Source organism: Ambystoma mexicanum, chromosome 5q (genome assembly GCF_040938575.1).
Source record: "Ambystoma mexicanum isolate Mex_15411 chromosome 5q, UKY_AmexF1_1, whole genome shotgun sequence".
Classification (NCBI taxonomy): domain Eukaryota; kingdom Metazoa; phylum Chordata; class Amphibia; order Caudata; family Ambystomatidae; genus Ambystoma; species Ambystoma mexicanum.
In genome coordinates, this window is record NC_090933.1 from 1,355,764,889 (window position 1) to 1,355,784,941 (window position 20,053).

Here is a 20,053-nt window from a genome sequence, read left to right on the forward strand (position 1 = left end):
TTTTGTCCCATTTTCCCCCTTTCCCTTGGGGGTGCTCTCAACTGAACTGTTTGATACCAGTTAAGAGGTTAGCATCCAAAGGGGACTGCGGGGGTTCAGCAGTTTCCGGGGACAACATCAGATTTAATAAAGCCTGACACATATACAGGGGCCATAGAAACCAGTGCTCAGGTTTTTAAATACTGTTGGAAGAGAGAGGTTTTCAGAGGTTTAGTTGGAGACAAGGATTATTGCCCTACATGCCTTTGTGAACCAAAGTGGCCTCCTTAAAACCAATCTGTGCAGCCACTGGAGGCCAATGCAGATTTGTCAAAATGGGAGTTGCTCTTGTGTGGGTAGAAACATTAATAATAACACCTACTGTGTTATTGTGGAGTATTTTCAGCTGTGAAATAATGGTCTTGGGGGGACCTACATAAAGAGAACAACAATAGTAGAGCGCAGAGCCAGTAATGGCTCTGGCTACAGTGGCTGGCAGAGCATGCCAACCCTGCTCCATGGTCCAAGTCAGGCTGGGGCACATAGACTCTGGCCCGCGGATGCGCGGCATCACTCCATACGCACACATACCCCGCCCAGTAGAGTGGGAATGAGGAGGGACTAAGCGAGTCTGCTTTCTGGCCTTTATACTGAAGATTGGCCCGCGGGTGCGCGGCATCACTCCATACGCACACATACCCCGCCCAGTAGAGTGGGAATGAGGAGGGACTAAGCGAGTCTGCTTTCTGGCCTTTATACTGAAGATTGGCCCGCGGGTGCGCGGCATCACTCCATACGCACACATACCCCACCCAGTAGAGTGGGAATGAGGAGGGACTAAGCAAGTCTGCTTTCTGGCCTTTATACTGAAGATTGTACACCCTTCTATTCGGAGCAGTTATTTCCAATCGACCTGGTATTTCTCTTCATCTCTGTTGTCCTTTCCTTTGCTGCTGTCCATTTTTGTTGAATTTGTTGAGGTCCTTCTTTAGGGACAGACAGCAGGGCTTCTTGAATGCTGTTGGTCTCAGTATCCCAGTGACCGGCGATAATGCTCTCCTGAGGAAAAAGAAAATACATTTAGAAACATTATTTAGAATCTAGACCACACTAAGACTCATTACTATGAGGTTTCTGGGAGCCTTATGAAGGGCACTGTAGCACCCGTTCATATAACAGATCCAGGATCATGAAGAAGGACACTGTAGCACCCATTCATATAACAGATCCGGAATCCTGATGAAGGACACGGTAGCACCCATTCATATAACAGATCCGGGATCCTGATGGAGGACAGTGTAACACCAATTCATATAACGGATCCAGGAGCATGAAAGAGGACACTGTAGAACCCATTCATTGGACGGATCCAGGAGCCTGATGATGGACACTGTAACACCCATTCATATAACAAATCTGGGAGCCTGATAAAGGACACTGTAGAACCCATTCATATCACAGATCCGGGAGCCTGATAGAGGACACTGTAGAACCCATTCAGATAACAGATCCGGGATCCTGATGGAGGACACTGTAACACCAATTCATATAATAGATCGGGGAGCCTGATGGAGGACACTGTAGAACCCATTCATATAACAGATTCAGGAGCCTGGTGGAGGACTCTGTAGCACCCATTCATAGGACAGGGGCCGGGACCCTGATGGAGGACACTGTAACACCAATTCATAGAACTGATGTGGGAGCCTGATGGAGGACACTCTAGCACCCATTCATATAATGGATCCAGGAGCATGCCGGAGGACATTGTAGCACCCATTCATAGGACGGATCCAGGAGCCTGATGGAGGAAACTGTACCTCCCATTCATATAACAGATCCGGGAGCCTGATGGTGACAGTGTAACACCCATTCATATGACAGATCCGGGAGCCTGATAGAGGACAGTGTAACACCCATTCATATAACAGATCCAGGAGCCTGATGGAGGACAAAGCAACACCCATTCATAGAACGGATCTGGGAGCCCACTGGAGGCACTGTAACACCCATTCATATGACGGATCCAGGAGCCTGATGGAGGACAGTGTAACACCCATTTATAGAACAGATCTGGGACCTTGATGGAGGACACTGTAGCACCGATTCATATAATGGATACAGGAGCCCGATGGAGGATATTTTAGCACCCATTCATAGAACAGATTTGGGGGCCTAATGGAGGACACTGTAACACCCAGTCATAGAACTGATCCAGAAGCCTGATGGAGGACACTGTAACATCCATTCATAGAACCAATCCTGGAGCTTGAAGGAGGACACGGTAACACCCATTCAGATAACATATCTGGTAGCCTGATGGAGGACACTGTAACATCCATTCAGATAACAGATCCAGGGACCCTGATGGAGGACTCTGTAACACCCATGGATCTGGGAGCTTAATGGAGGACACTAACACCCATTAATGGAACGGATCTGGGTGCTTGATGGAGGACCTGGTAACACCCCTTTATAGAACATATCCGGGAGCCTGATGGTTGACACTGTAACTCCCCTTCATATAACGGATCCGGGAGCCTAAAGGTGGACACTGTAACACCCTTTCATAGAACAGATCTGGGAGCCTGATGGAGGACACTAACACCCCTTCATAGAACATATCCGGCCGCCTGATGGCAGACACTGTAACCCCAGCTCAGATAACAGATCCGGCCGCCTGATGGAGGACACTGTAACACCCCTTCATAGAACAGATCCGGGATCCAGATGTAGGACACTGTAACATCCATTCATAGAACCGATCCTGGGACCCTGATGGAGGACGCTGTAACACCCATGGATCTGGGAGCTTAATGGAGGACACTAACACCCATTAATAGAACGGATCTGGGTGCTTGATGGAGGACATGGTAACACCCCTTTATAGAACATATCAGGGAGCCTGATGGTTGACACTGTAACACCCTTTCATAGAACAGATCTGGGAGCCTGATGGAGGACACTAACACCCCTTCATAGAACAGATCCGGTCGCCTGATGGCGGACACTGTAACACCCGTTCAGATAACAGATCCGGGAGCCTGATGGAGCACACTGTAACCCCAGCTCAGATAACAGATCTGGGAGCCTGATGGAGGACACTGCAACACCCATTCATAGAACTGATCCGGGAGCCTGATGGAGGACACTGTAACACCCATTCATAGAACAGATCCGGAACCTGATGTAGGACACTGTAACATCCATTCATATAACAGATCCCGGAGCCTGATGGAGTACACTGTAACATCCATTCATATAACAGATCTGGGAGCCTGATGGAGTACACTGTAACACCCATTCATAGAATAAATCCAAGAGCCTGATGGAGGACACTATAACACCCATTCATAGAACGGATCTGGGAGCCTAATGGAAGGCACTGTAACACCCATTCATAGAACAGATCCGGGAGCCTGATGGAGGACACTAACACCCATTCATAGAACGGATGTGGGAGCCTGATCGAGGACACTGGAACACCCATTCATAGAACATATTCAAGAGCCTGATGGAGGACACTGGAACATCCCTTCATAGAACAACTCAAGGATTCTGATGGAGGACCTGCAACACCTATTCTTAGAACGGATCTGGGAGCCTAATGGAAGGCACTGTAACACCCATTCATAGAACAGATCTGGGAGCCTAATGGAGGACAGTGTAACACCCATTTATAGAACAGATCTGCAACCTTGATGGAGGACACTGTAACATCCATTCACATAACAGACCTGGGAGCCTGATGGAGGAAACTGTAGCACCCCTTCATAGAACAGATACGGGAGCCTGATGGTGGACACTGTAGCACCAATTCATATAACGGATACAGGAGCCTGATGGAGGATACTGTAGCACCCATTCATAGAATGGATTTGGGAGCCTAATGGGGGACACTGTAACACCCATTGATATAGCGAATACGGGAGCCTGATGGAGGAAACTGTAGCACCTATTCATATAATGGATCCAGAAGCCTGATGGTGGACACTGTAACACCCATTCATATAAAAGATACGGGAGCCTGATGGAGGACACTGTAGCACCTATTCATATAACAGATCTGTGACGCTGATGGAGGACACTGTAACACCCGTTCAGATAGCCGATCCAGAAGCCTGATGGAGGACACTGTAACACCAATTCATATAACAGATCTGGGAGCTTGATAGAGTACACGGTAACACCCATTCATATAACAGATCCAGGGACCCTGATGGAGGACGCTGTAACACCCATGGATCTGGGAGCTTAATGGAGGACACTAACACCCATTAATAGAACGGATCTGGGTGCTTGATGGAGGACATGGTAACACCCCTTTATAGAACATATCCGGGAGCCTGATGGAGGAAACTGTAGCATCAATTCATGTAACGTATCCAGGAGCCTGATGGAGGAAATTGTAGCCCAATTCATGTAATGGATCCAGAAGCCTGACGGTGGACACTGTAACACCCTTTCATAGAACAGATCCGGGAGCCAGATGGCGGACACTGTAATATCGATTCAGATAACAATTCTGGGAGGCTGATGGAGGACTGTATCGCCCATTGATATAACAGATCCAGGAGCCTGATGGAGGACACTAACACCCCTTCATAGAACAGTTCCAGTAGCCTGATAGAGGACACTATAACAACCATTCATAGAACAGATCCGGGAGCCTGAGGGAGGACACTGTAACACCCATTCATAGAACAGATCTGGGAACCTAATGAAGGACACTGTAGCACCCCTTCATAGAACAGATACGGGAGCCTGATGGTGGACACTGTAGCACCGATTCATACAACGGATACAGGAGCCAGATTGAGGACACTGTAACAACCCTTCATAGAACAAATCGAGGAGCCTGTTGGAGGACACTGTAACACCCCTTCATAGAACAGATCCGGGATCCAGATGTAGGACACTGTAACATCCATTCATAGAACCGATCCTGGGACCCTGATGGAGGACGCTGTAACACCCATGGATCTGGGAGCTTAATGGAGGACACTAACACCCATTAATAGAACGGATCTGGGTGCTTGATGGAGGACATGGTAACACCCCTTTATAGAACATATCAGGGAGCCTGATGGTTGACACTGTAACACCCTTTCATAGAACAGATCTGGGAGCCTGATGGAGGACACTAACACCCCTTCATAGAACAGATCCGGTCGCCTGATGGCGGACACTGTAACACCCGTTCAGATAACAGATCCGGGAGCCTGATGGAGCACACTGTAACCCCAGCTCAGATAACAGATCTGGGAGCCTGATGGAGGACACTGCAACACCCATTCATAGAACTGATCCGGGAGCCTGATGGAGGACACTGTAACACCCATTCATAGAACAGATCCGGAACCTGATGTAGGACACTGTAACATCCATTCATATAACAGATCCCGGAGCCTGATGGAGTACACTGTAACATCCATTCATATAACAGATCTGGGAGCCTGATGGAGTACACTGTAACACCCATTCATAGAATAAATCCAAGAGCCTGATGGAGGACACTATAACACCCATTCATAGAACGGATCTGGGAGCCTAATGGAAGGCACTGTAACACCCATTCATAGAACAGATCCGGGAGCCTGATGGAGGACACTAACACCCATTCATAGAACGGATGTGGGAGCCTGATCGAGGACACTGGAACACCCATTCATAGAACATATTCAAGAGCCTGATGGAGGACACTGGAACATCCCTTCATAGAACAACTCAAGGATTCTGATGGAGGACCTGCAACACCTATTCTTAGAACGGATCTGGGAGCCTAATGGAAGGCACTGTAACACCCATTCATAGAACAGATCTGGGAGCCTAATGGAGGACAGTGTAACACCCATTTATAGAACAGATCTGCAACCTTGATGGAGGACACTGTAACATCCATTCACATAACAGACCTGGGAGCCTGATGGAGGAAACTGTAGCACCCCTTCATAGAACAGATACGGGAGCCTGATGGTGGACACTGTAGCACCAATTCATATAACGGATACAGGAGCCTGATGGAGGATACTGTAGCACCCATTCATAGAATGGATTTGGGAGCCTAATGGGGGACACTGTAACACCCATTGATATAGCGAATACGGGAGCCTGATGGAGGAAACTGTAGCACCTATTCATATAATGGATCCAGAAGCCTGATGGTGGACACTGTAACACCCATTCATATAAAAGATACGGGAGCCTGATGGAGGACACTGTAGCACCTATTCATATAACAGATCTGTGACGCTGATGGAGGACACTGTAACACCCGTTCAGATAGCCGATCCAGAAGCCTGATGGAGGACACTGTAACACCAATTCATATAACAGATCTGGGAGCTTGATAGAGTACACGGTAACACCCATTCATATAACAGATCCAGGGACCCTGATGGAGGACGCTGTAACACCCATGGATCTGGGAGCTTAATGGAGGACACTAACACCCATTAATAGAACGGATCTGGGTGCTTGATGGAGGACATGGTAACACCCCTTTATAGAACATATCCGGGAGCCTGATGGAGGAAACTGTAGCATCAATTCATGTAACGTATCCAGGAGCCTGATGGAGGAAATTGTAGCCCAATTCATGTAATGGATCCAGAAGCCTGACGGTGGACACTGTAACACCCTTTCATAGAACAGATCCGGGAGCCAGATGGCGGACACTGTAATATCGATTCAGATAACAATTCTGGGAGGCTGATGGAGGACTGTATCGCCCATTCATATAACAGATCCAGGAGCCTGATGGAGGACACTAACACCCCTTCATAGAACAGATCCAGCAGCCTGATGGCAGACACTGTAACCCCAGCTCAGATAACAGATCCGGGAGCCTAATTCAGGACACTGTAACGCCCATTCATATAACAGATCCGGGAGCCTGATGGAGGACACTAACACCCCTTCATAGAACAGATCCAGCAGCCTGATGGCAGACACTGTAACCCCAGCTCAGATAACAGATCCGGGAGCCTGATGGAGGACACTGTAACACCCATTCATAGAACCGATCCTGGGACCCTGATGGAGGACTCTGTAACACCCATGGATCTGGGAGCTTAATGGAGGACACTAACACCCATTAATGGAACGGATCTGGGTGCTTGATGGAGGACATGGTAACACCCCTTTATAGAACATATCAGGGAGCCTGATGGTTGACACTGTAACACCCTTTCATAGAACATATCTGGGAGCGTGATGGAGGACACTAACACCCCTTCATAGAACAGATCCGGTCGCCTGATGGCGGACACTGTAACACCCGTTCAGATAACAGATCCGGGAGCCTGATGGAGCACACTGTAACCCCAGCTCAGATAACAGATCTGGGAGCCTGATGGAGGATACTGCAACACCCATTCATAGAACTGATCCGGGAGCCTGATGGAGGACACTGTAACACCCATTCATAGAACAGATCCGGAACCTGATGTAGGACACTGTAACATCCATTCATATAACAGATCCGGGAGCCTGATGGAGTACACTGTAACATCCATTCATATAACAGATCCGGGAGCCTGATGGAGTACACTATAACACCCATTCATAGAATAAATCCAAGAGCCTGATGGAGGACACTATAACACCCATTCATAGAACGGATCTGGGAGCCTAATGGAAGGCACTGTAACACCCATTCATAGAACAGATCCGGGAGCCTGATGGAGGACACTAACACCCATTCATTGAACGGATGTGGGAGCCTGATCGAGGACACTGGAACACCCATTCATAGAACATATTCAAGAGCCTGATGGAGGACACTGGAACATCCCTTCATAGAACAACTCAAGGATTCTGATGGAGGACCTGCAACACCTATTCTTAGAACGGATCTGGGAGCCTAATGGAAGGCACTGTAACACCCATTCATAGAACGGATCTGGGAGCCTAATGGAGGACACTGTAACACCCATTTATAGAACAGATCCGCAACCTTCATGGAGGACACTGTAACATCCATTCACATAACAGACCTGGGAGCCTGATGGAGGAAACTGTAGCACCCCTTCATAGAACAGATACGGGAGCCTGATGGTGGACACTGTAGCACCAATTCATATAACGGATACAGGAGCCTGATGGAGGATACTGTAGCACCCATTCATAGAATGGATTTGGGAGCCTAATGGAGGACACTGTAACACCCATTTATATAGCGAATACGGGAGCCTGATGGAGGAAACTGTAGCACCTATTCATATAATGGATCCAGAAGCCTGATGGTGGACACTGTAACACCCATTCATATAAAAGATACGGGAGCCTGATGGAGGACACTGTAGCACCTATTCATATAACAGATCTGTGACGCTGATGGAGGACACTGTAACACCCGTTCAGATAGCCGATCCAGGAGCCTGATGGAGGACACTGTAACACCCATTCATATAACAGATCTGGGAGCTTGATAGAGGACACGGTAACACCCATTCAGATAACAGATCCAGGGACCCTGATGGAGGACGCTGTAACACCCATGGATCTGGGAGCTTAATGGAGGACACTAACACCCATTAATAGAACGGATCTGGGTGCTTGATGGAGGACATGGTAACACCCCTTTATAGAACATATCCGGGAGCCTGATGGAGGAAACTGTAGCACCAATTCATGTAACGTATCCAGGAGCCTGATGGAGGAAATTGTAGCCCAATTCATGTAATGGATCCAGAAGCCTGACGGTGGACACTGTAACACCCTTTCATAGAACAGATCCGGGAGCCAGATGGCGGACACTGTAATATCGATTCAGATAACAATTCTGGGAGGCTGATGGAGGACTGTATCGCCCATTGATATAACAGATCCAGGAGCCTGATGGAGGACACTAACACCCCTTCATAGAACAGTTCCAGTAGCCTGATAGAGGACACTATAACAACCATTCATAGAACAGATCCGGGAGCCTGAGGGAGGACACTGTAACACCCATTCATAGAACAGATCTGGGAACCTAATGAAGGACACTGTAGCACCCCTTCATAGAACAGATACGGGAGCCTGATGGTGGACACTGTAGCACCGATTCATACAACGGATACAGGAGCCAGATTGAGGACACTGTAACAACCCTTCATAGAACAAATCGAGGAGCCTGTTGGAGGACACTATAACAACCATTCATAGAACAGATCCAGGAGCCTGAGGGAGGACACTGTAACACCCCTTCATAGAACAGATGCGGGAGCCTGATGGTGGACACTGTAGCACCGATTCAAATAACGGATACAGGAGCCTGATGGAGGATACTGTAGCACCCGTTCATAGAATGGATTTGGGAGCCTAATGGAGGACACTGTAACACCAATTCATAGAACAGATCCAGGAGCCTGAGGGAGGACACTGTAACACCCCTTCAAAGAACAGATACGGGAGCCTGATGGTGGACACTGTAGCACCGATTCATATAACGGATACAGGTGCCTGATGGAGGACACTGTAGCACCCATTCATATAATGGATCCAGGAGCCTGATGGAGGACACTGTAGCATCCATTCATATAACAGATCTGGGAGGCTGATGGAGGACACTGTAACACCCGTTCATATAGCCGATCCGGGAGCCTGATGGAGGACACTGTAACATCCATTCATATAACAGATCTGGGAGCTTGATGGAGGACACGGTAACACCCATTCAGATAACAGATCCCGGGAACATGATGGAGGACTCTGTAAAACCCACGGATCTGGGAGCTTAATGGAGGACACTAACACCCATTAATAGAACGGAACTGGGGGCTTGATGGAGGACATGGTAACACCCCATTATAGAACATATCCGGGAGCCTGATGGAGGTGTCATGATCTCTGCTTCCAAAAGGTCAGGGTTTTCCCAACTCCCTTGGAAGCAGATCCATAACCCAGGTTCCGAGGGCCAACCAGTCCCAATTGAGACCTTTTGGACCCAGTCCTGGCGCCAGTGGCACCAGGCTCATAAATATGCCCAGTCCCAGCGCTGGAAGCGCCGGGCTCATAATGCTTGGGTGGACTTACCTGCAGCAGACCATGCTGCTTACTTGCCTGCCAGCTGAGCCTCTGATCCTCTTCTGTTTGGAACTACTTTTCCTGTTGGGTGGGGCTGTTGGGTGGGGCAGGAGCCACTCCCTAGATTCAGAACACTGGAACTCTTCTGGAAAGCAGGAACTCTTTTCTTACCTAGGCGTGGCTGTGGAAGGAGACACCTAAGCACTACAGGAGGCTATTTAAACCACACCCGGTGGATGAATCTTGCTTTGCGTTATTCTGCATCCTCTGCAGCAGAACGCTTATCGTGTCTTCTGCATCGGATCCTGGGCCTAAGGAAAAAGGCTTACCATCCTGAATCCAGTCTTCAGCAACACCTATAAAGACAAGAAAGAACAGGTTAGCATTCCGGCATCTGAAAGACAAAGGCTTACCTACTCTTCGTGCGCTCCGGAGGTCTTCACACTGCATTCCGGCATCTGAAAGACAAAAGCTTACCGACTCTTTGCACGCTCCGGAGGCCTTCGGCGCTGCATCCTGCATCTGAAAGACAAAACAAGGTGCGTTTAAAGACATTGGGGAACTTTAATACTCACCTGCCATTACTCCTTTCCACATCAACCCCAGTGGGTATTCCGGCACCCTGCAGCCGCTCCGAACTCGTACCTGCAAAATAAAAGACAGTTAGAGCGCATCGTGAAGCAGGCAACAAGCGCTTACTTACGTGCTTCCAGGCGCTTCTATTCATCATACGGACTCCATCTTCAACTCACTTCAGCCCGTCATCCGCCATCGCGGAACCTGCAAAACAAGAGACATCATTGCTAAAGACTTTAAAGACAATAGAATTACTCGAAACTTACCGTTCGTGCAGTAAACGACGGACAGCAGTCCTCTGAAGTCAAGAGGCCTGCGCTACCGATCCAGTGAAGAAACTGGTTACAGCACCCTGCCCCGAGGCTGATGGAGAGCTCGGCATTCACTTACCTAAGGTGAGAGCGTTAACCTTTGGGGGTCTACAGGAGAGCAAAAAAGGGAAGAGATAGGGACACCCCAATAACCCCAGTTCATTAATCCCATATTTTCTGTCTGCAGACATCTTACTCTTGAAGTCAGGCATACAGTGCACAGAGGGCCAGCCCAAAGAGCCAACCGGGTGCTACACATCACCTTTGAAGATACGGTAGTCGCCCAGTCAAGACCGGCGCCTCTGCGAGAATCAGGTGAGCGTTACAGAACGCAAAGCCTACCGCAAAACTCTCGCCCAGGCGCTATGGAAACCTCGGATACTGACCCCCTAGCCCGGTTACTTGGGGAACTAAGGGCAGAAGTGCATGCAGCTCGTCAGGAAACGAATGCTCTAAGAAGGGAACTAATTATTTCCAAGGAGAGAACAGACGGTCTTGCTAGACAATTGCTACAGTCACAAGCCGGACAAACCCCGTTACCCGCAACTGGGGGAAATCTTCCTTCTACATCCTCTATGAATCCAGTGCAGATCAACCTACCTGGGAATGTACCTCTGGCTCCGCCCGAACGATTTTCTGGTGACCCAAAGAGGTTTGCAGTATTTATCAATCAGTGCTGGTTGCACTTCTTATGCCGGCCAGCAGCCTTTCCAACTGATCAAGCTAAAGTAGCTTTTGTACTTTCGTACCTTAGTGGCAATGCGGCAGACTGGTCGATCCCTCTAGTTAATCAAGATGATCCGGTTCTTCATGATTTTCAAGCCTTTCAGCTTAGTATGGAAAAACTGTTTGCAAGACATTCACAGGGGCAGGCCTTGGACAATGAGCTTCTTTCGTTGCGACAGGGTAATCAAGACCTTTTGGCTTATATTGCATCTTTCAATAGACTAATAGTGGAAACTCAATGGCCTGAGGACAAAAGGATCACGCTGTTTTACAGAGGTCTACGTGGAGAGCTCAAAGACGTTTTAGCCCAAGTAGTGAATCCCCCACAAGACTGTTCGGATTATATAGACTTGGTCGTTCAAATAGATCATAGACTGCAGAACAGGAAGGCCGACCGTTCCAAGTTTGATGCTCGAGTATTTTCCAAACCGCCAACTCCTTCCAGAGGAGTAGACTCCGGGGAACCCATGCAAATTGGGGGTCTGAAAGGTCCTCTAACACAAAAGGAGCGGGAAAGGAGAAAACAGTTGCAATTATGCCTATATTGCGGAAACTCAGGGCACTTTCTTCGAGACTGTCCGGTGAAACCTGCCAAGAAGGCAGTAGGAGCTGCAGTTACCAAAGTTACAAACTCTGAGCAGGGAAACGACCTCGCCCGACAAGAATAGAGGTCCTCTTGCCGAGCGTGAAAACCAGTTCCGTGACCTCGCATTTCTTGATACCTATGGTCCTCATTAGCCCTGATAATCCGGATCGATTACATGCAATTGAAGCTTACGTCGACAGCGGTGCCATCGGCAATTATGTGGATCATGAAATGGTTTTGAGGATGAATCTAACTCTTTGTCCCAAGGCTGTAAAGGACGTCATTACTACAGTGGATGGTACGGAGATAGCCTCCGGGCCAGTAACGCATACCACTCAAGAGGTGACGCTAGTAAGTCAAGATGGACACCATGAGAAGATCGTGTTTGATGTGATCAAGGCCCCTCAGTTTCAGATTATTCTAGGAATACCTTGGTTAGAGAAACACAATCCTCTGATCGATTGGCGAGCAAGAACGGTCCAGTTTCCAGAATGTGTCTCTACTTGTCACCCTCCACCTGGTGTTGCACTGGCAGCAATTTCTTCAGAGACTCCCCAGTTACCTCCCGAATACCTTGAATACCAAGATGTTTTCCGGAAGGATCAGGCTAACACTTTACCTCCTCATAGGTCTTATGACTACCAGATAGACCTGATACCTGGATCTACTCCTCCTTGTAGTAGAATTTATGCCCTCACCGAGCCTGAGAACCTTCACCTTCGACAATACCTGGATCAATACCTGGCGAATGGGTTTATTCGTCCTTCCAAGTCCCCTGCTTCTTCAGCTTTGTTCTTCGTTCCAAAAAAGGAAGGAGACCTTAGAACTTGTATCGATTATCGCTCCCTGAACCAGATCACCGTTAAGAATAGATATCCGTTACCTTTGATCCCTGAACTCCTGGACCAAGTCAGAAAAGCATGCATATATACAAAGCTGGATCTTAGAGGAGCTTACCACTTGGTACGAGTAAAAGAGGGCGATGAATGGAAGACTGCCTTCCGCACCAAGTATGGGCTATTTGAATATCAGGTCATGCCCTTCGGACTTTGCAATGCCCCGGCCGCCTTTCCATATTTTATGAGCGATGTCCTCAGAGAGCTCATAGATGTGTGTGTTGTTGTTTACATTGACGACATCCTCGTTTATTCTTCATCGGAATCTGAACATCGGAAACACGTGAAAATGGTCCTCGAAATATTGCGTCAACACAAACTTTTCGCTAAGTTGGAAAAATGTGTTTTCAACGTGACTGAAGTTGAATTCTTGGGATTCATATTATCACCTGGCGGAGTACGTATGGATTCAAAGAAGGTCGATGCAGTTCTCAAATGGCCATCACCATCCTCCGTAAAAGGTGTGCAAAGCATGTTAGGCTTCGCTAACTTTTACCGCAGGTTTATCCCCGAATTCTCTCGAATAGTCCAGCCCATCACTGCCTTGTTAAAGAAAAACAAACGTTTTGAATGGTCTACCGAGGCGGAACAAGCTTTCCAGGATTTGAAGACTAAATTTATCTCTGCACCAATCTTAAAACACCCTCGCCCCGAACTCCCCTACATCGTGGAAACTGATGCTTCAAGCCTTGCCATGGGGGCAGTTCTATCACAAAAGGACCCGGTAACCAATCAGTTGCATCCCGTGGCATTTTGGTCCCGCAAATTCTCGCCTCCTGAAATCAATTACACGATTACTGACAAGGAACTTCTGGCTATCAAGTCTGCCTTTAAGGCTTGGCGGCATTATCTGCTGGGGGCCCGACACACCGTTACTGTGATTACGGATCACCGAAACCTGCAATATTTGAAAACCGCAAAAGCCCAATCCTCTAGACAACTCCGTTGGGCATTATTCTTTGCCGAGTTTGACTTCATAATTACCTATCGACCTGGTACAAAGAACGGTAAAGCTAATGCCCTTTCTCGGATGGGAGTGGAAGAACACTTGATCAACCCTAAACCTGTACCAATCATTCCCGAACAAAGAATTCTGGGTGTAATCGCCACAGAATCCATAGAGAAAGTTAAGGATAAAGCCAGGCAACTTGTAACTCCAGCAGACATACAGAATTGGCATCTGCAGGGAAAGGACTTTGCAGTAAAGGACAACTTATTGTATTTCCAAGAACGATTATACCTACCCAGCACAGATTTACAGAAAAAAGTAATCTCCTGTTATCACGATTCTTTAATGGAAGGTCATCCCGGTATGGCCAAGACCTCAGAAAAGATCAAGCGCTACTTCTGGTGGCCGTCTTGGAAAAAAGATATCAGAGACTTTATAATGTCTTGTGGAGTATGTGCCCAAAACAAGAGTCAAAAGGAAAGACCAGCAGGCCTCTTACGCCCTATTGACATCCCACCTCGCCCTTGGCATACGCTTTCTATGGACTTCATCACCGATCTACCTCCATGCTCCGGATACAATACGATTCTAGTAATCGTGGACTTATTCTCCAAGATGGCGCATTTCATTCCGCTCAAAGGCTTGCCAACAGCAGCAACTCTGGCCCGAGAATTTCTCGAAAACATCGTCCGACTACACGGTTTTCCTTCGGTTCTAATTTCGGATCGAGGTAGTCAATTTATTTCTCATTTTTGGCGAAGTTGCTGTCGGTCGGCTCAAATTGATGTGAGACTATCGACCAGTCACCACCCTCAGACCGACGGACAAACCGAGAGGACCAATCAAACACTGGAACAGTATTTATGCTGCATGCTGCAACAAACTGAAAAAACTTGGAAAGACATCCTTTGGATAGCCGAATATGCCTACAATAACTCTGTCCATTCGGGAACTGGGAAAACACCGTTTTTTCTTTTGTACGGCAGTCACCCTCGAACCTCGGAGTTGGATCCCCTCCAAGATCTTGAAACACCAGCAGTAGACTACCTGCATTCTACAATCACCCAAGCCTTTAAGGAAGCTGTTTCTCACCTTCAAAGGGCTAAAGAACAATACAAGAAAGGAGCAGATCAACATCGGAAGGAAGCCCCTCAATATCAAGTAGGGGACAAAGTCTGGTTATCCACCAAATATCTACCTCTAAAAGGGCCACGCACATTCAACCCAAGATACCTTGGTCCCTATTCCATCACTACCATAGTAAACCCAGTAGCGGTCAAGTTGGACTTGCCCCCTCACATGAAGATACATCCGGTCTTCCACGTCTCTCTATTAAAACCCGTGCAACCTCAAACCCGACTAACTAAATCTCCAAAACCCATCCTAGTTGATGGAGAACTCGAGTTTGAAGTCAAAAGCATTCTGGACTCCAAGATCTCCAAATCTAAACTATTTTACCTAATTGACTGGAAAGGTTACGGCCCCCAAGAGAGATCCTGGGAACCTGCTGAATATGTCCACGCTCCTCGCCTAATCAAAAGATTTCACCGAACATTTCCTGACAAGCCAAAACCCCCGGAGAAGCCCGGTTTGGGAGGGGCCTTGAGGGGGGGTACTGTCATGATCTCTGCTTCCAAAAGGTCAGGGTTTTCCCAACTCCCTTGGAAGCAGATCCATAACCCAGGTTCCGAGGGCCAACCAGTCCCAATTGGGACCTTTTGGACCCAGTCCTGGCGCCAGTGGCACCAGGCTCATAAATATGCCCAGTCCCAGCGCTGGAAGCGCCAGGCTCATAATGCTTGGGTGGACTTACCTGCAGCAGACCATGCTGCTTACTTGCCTGCCAGCTGAGCCTCTGATCCTCTTCTGTTTGGAACTACTTTTCCTGTTGGGTGGGGCAGGAGCCACTCCCTAGATTCAGAACACTGGAACTCTTCTGGAAAGCAGGAACTCTTTTCTTACCTAGGCGTGGCTGTGGAAGGAGACACCTAAGCACTACAGGAGGCTATTTAAACCACACCCGGTGGATGAATCTTGCTTTGCGTTATTCTGCATCCTCTGCAGCAGAACGCTCATCGTGTCTTCTGCATCGGATCCTGGGCCTAAGGAAAAAGGCTTACCATCCTGAATCCAGTCTTCAGCAACACCTATAAAGACAAGAAAGAACAGGTTAGCATTCCGGCATCTGAAAGACAAAGGCTTACCTACTCTTCGTGCGCTCCGGAGGTCTTCACACTGCATTCTGGCATCTGAAAGACAAAAGCTTACCTACTCTTCGCACGCTCCGGAGGCCTTCGGTGCTGCATCCTGCATCTGAAAGACAAAACAAGGTGCGTTTAAAGACATTGGGGAACTTTAATACTCACGTGCCATTACTCCTTTCCACATCAACCCCAGTGGGTATTCCGGCACCCTGCAGCCGCTCCGAACTCGTACCTGCAAAATAAAAGACAGTTAGAGAGCATCGTGAAGCAGGCAACAAGCGCTTACTTACGTGCTTCCAGGCGCTTCTATTCATCATACGGACTCCATCTTCAACTCACTTCAGCCCGTCATCCGCCATCGCCGGAACCTGCAAAACAAGAGACATCATTGCTAAAGACTTTAAAGACAATAGAATTACTCGAAACTTACCGTTCGTGCAGTAAACGACGGACAGCAGTCCTCTGAAGTCAAGAGGCCTGCGCTACCGATCCAGTGAAGAAACTGGTTACAGCACCCTGCCCCGAGGCAGATGGAGAGCTCGGCATTCACTTACCTAAGGTGAGAGCGTTAACCTTTGGGGGTCTACAGGAGAGCAAAAAAGGGAAGAGATAGGGACACCCCAATAACCCCAGTTCATTAATCCCATATTTTCTGTCTGCAGACATCTTACTCTTGAAGTCAGGCATACAGTGCACAGAGGGCCAGCCCAAAGAGCCAACCGGGTGCTACACATCACCTTTGAAGATACGGTAGTCGCCCAGTCAAGACCGGCGCCTCTGCGAGAATCAGGTGAGCGTTACAGGAGGACACTGTAACACCCATTCATGTTATGTATCCAGGAGCCTGATGGAGAAAACTGTAGCCCAATTCATGTAACGGATCCAGAAGCCTGATGGTTGACACTGTAACTCCCCTTCAAATAACAGATCTGGGAGCCTGATGGAGGACACTGTAACATCGATTCAGATAACAATTCTGGGAGGCTGATGGAGGACTTTAACACCCGTTCAGATAACAGATCCAGGAGCCTAATTCAGGACACTGTAACACCCATTCATATAACGGATCCAGGAACCTGATGGAGGACACTAACACCCCTTCATAGAACAGATCCGGCAGCCTGATGGTGGACACTGTAACAGCCGTTCAGATAACAGATTCGAGAGCCTGATGCAGGACACTGTAAGACCCATAAGAAGAACAGATCCGGGAGCCTGTTGGAGGGCACTGTAACACCCAGTCATATAACATATCCGGATGCCTGATGGAGGACACTGTAACACCCATTCATAGAACAGATCCGGGATCCTGATGTAGGACACTGTAACACCCATTCATATAACAGATCCGGGAGCCTGATGGAGGACACTGGAACACCCATTCATAGAACAGATCCAAGAGCCTGATGGAGGACACTAACACCCCTTCATAGAACAGATACGGGAGCCTGATGGTGGACACTGTAGCACCGATTCATACAACGGATACAGGAGCCAGATTGAGGACACTGTAACAACCCTTCATAGAACAAATCGAGGATCCTGATGGAGGACACTGCAACACCCATTCACAGAACAGTTCCAGGAGCCTGTTGGAGGACACTATAACAACCATTCATAGAACAGATCCAGGAGCCTGAGGGAGGACACTGTAACACCCATTCATAGAACAGATCTGGGAACCTAATGAAGGACACTGTAGCACCCCTTCATAGAACAGATACGGGAGCCTGATGGTGGACACTGTAGCACCGATTCATACAACCGATACAGGAGCCAGATTGAGGACACTGTAACAACCCTTCATAGAACAAATCGAGGATCCTGATGGAGGACACTGCAACACCCATTCATAGAACAGTTCCAGGAGCCTGTTGGAGGACACTATAACAACCATTCATAGAACAGATCCAGGAGCCTGAGGGAGGACACTGTAACACCCCTTCATAGAACAGATGCGGTAGCCTGATGGTGGACACTGTAGCACCGATTCATATAACGGATACAGGAGCCTGATGGAGGATACTGTAGCACCCATTCATAGAATGGATTTGGGAGCCTAATGGAGGACACTGTAACACCAATTCATAGAACAGATCCAGGAACCTGAGGGAGGACACTGTAACACCCCTTCAAAGAACAGATACGGGAGCCTGATGGTGGACACTGTAGCACCGATTCATATAACGGATACAGGAGCCTGATGGAGGATACTGTAGCACCCATTCATATAATGGATCCAGGAGCCTGATGGAGGACACTGTAGCATCCATTCATATAACAGATCTGGGAGGCTGATGGAGGACACTGTAACACCCGTTCATATAGCCGATCCGGGAGCCTGATGGAGGACACTGTAACATCCATTCATATAACAGATCTGGGAGCTTGATGGATGACACAGTAAAACCCATTCAGATAACAGATCCCAGGAACCTGATGGAGGACTCTGTAACACCCATGGATCTGGAAGCTTAATGGAGGACACTAACACCCATTAATAGAATGGATCTGGGGGCTTGATGGAGGACATGGTAACACCCCTTTATAGAACATATCCGGGAGCCTGATGGAGGACACTGTAACACCCATTCATGTAATGTATCCAGGAGCCTGATGGAGAAAACTTTAGCCCAATTCATGTAACGGATCCAGAAGCATGATGGTTGACACTGTAACTCCCCTTCAAATAACAGATCTGGGAGCCTGATGGAGGACACTGTAACATCGATTCAGATAACAATTCTGGGAGGCTGATGGAGGACTTTAACACCCGTTCAGATAACAGATCCAGGAGCCTAATTCAGGACACTGTAACACCCATTCCTATAACAGATCCAGGAACCTGATGGAGGACACTAACACCCCTTCATAGAACAGATCCGGCAGCCTGATGGCGGACACTGTAACAGCCGTTCAGATAACAGATTCGGGAGCCTGATGCATGACACTGTAACACCCAGTCATATAACATATCCGGATGCCTGTTGGAGGGCACTGTAACACCCATTCATATAACAGATCCGGGAGCCTGATGGAGGACACTGGAACTCCCATTCATAGAACAGATCCAAGAGCCTGATGGAGGACACTGTAAGACCCATAAGAAGAACAGATACGGGAGCCTGTTGGAGGGCACTGTAACACCCAGTCATATAACATATCCGTATGCCTGATGGAGGACACTGTAACACCCATTCATATAACAGATCCGGGAGCCCGATGGAGGACACTAACACCCCTTCAAAGAACAGATCCAGGAGCCAGATGGAGGACACTGTAACAACCCTTCATAGAACAAATCGAGGATCCTGATGGAGGACACTGCAACACCCATTCATGTAACAGATCCAGGAGCCTGATGGAGGACCCTATAACACCCATTTATAGAAAGGATATGGGAGCCTAATGGAGGGCACTGTAACACCCATTCATAGAACAGATCTGAGAGCCTGATGGAGGACACTAACACCCATTCATGTAACAGATCCAGGAGCCTGATGGAGGACACTGTAACACCCATTCATATAATGGATCTGGAATCTTAATGGAGGACACTAACACCCATTAATAGAAAGAACGGATCAGGGTGCTTGATGGAGGACATGGTAACACCCCTTTATAGAACATATCCGGCAGCCTGATGGAGGACACTGTAACTCCCCTTCAAATAACGGATCTGGGAGCCTGATGGAGGACACTGTAACATCGATTCAGATAAGAATTCTGGGAGGCTGATGGAGGACTTTAACACCCGTTCAGATAACAGATCCAGGAGCCTAATTCAGGACACTGTAACACCCATTCATATAACG

The 20,053-nt window shown here is 48.1% G+C and overlaps 1 long non-coding RNA gene across 1 annotated transcript in view; it reads right to left on the reverse strand.

The window, feature by feature from the left end:
• Positions 1–825: 825 nt before the first annotated feature.
• The window catches only part of LOC138498721 (uncharacterized), an 82,703-nt gene continuing 63,475 nt past the window's right edge, over positions 826–20,053 (reverse strand). Inside the window, exon 2 of the long non-coding RNA XR_011278849.1 lies at positions 826–1,038. This is a non-coding gene — a long non-coding RNA (uncharacterized lncRNA). The remainder of the gene's footprint in view (positions 1,039–20,053) is intronic.